Source organism: Elaeis guineensis, chromosome 9 (genome assembly GCF_000442705.2).
Source record: "Elaeis guineensis isolate ETL-2024a chromosome 9, EG11, whole genome shotgun sequence".
Taxonomy (NCBI): Eukaryota; Viridiplantae; Streptophyta; class Magnoliopsida; order Arecales; family Arecaceae; genus Elaeis; species Elaeis guineensis.
In genome coordinates this window covers 97,875,531-97,875,963 of record NC_026001.2, presented here as the reverse complement: position 1 = coordinate 97,875,963, position 433 = coordinate 97,875,531, and positions in this window count along the sequence as shown.

Genomic DNA, 433 nt, shown 5'->3' with positions numbered 1-433 from the left:
CATATGAGATGGCCGCGGGTAAACGCCATGTGAGGCGCAACACTTCCTTTTCTTTGGCAGATTAATCTAGTCCAGCATTCGCTGGGAGGTTTGACCGACCCCATTAAAGGATTAGGATCCAGATTTTGCTCCGCTGGAAATAAAGAATCGCCAGTCTTTTGAAACTATTATTTTGTGTGTGTGCGTGTGTACGTATGTGCGTGTGTATATATATATATATATATATATATATATATATATATATCTCTCTCTCTCTCTCTCTCTCTCTCTCTCTCTCTCTATATATATATATATATATATATATATATATATATATATGTACGCGCACGCGTACGTGTGTGCGTATATATGTGTGTGTGTGTATATATATATATATATATATATATATATATATATATGTGTGTGTATATGTATAGATATATATATGTATGTA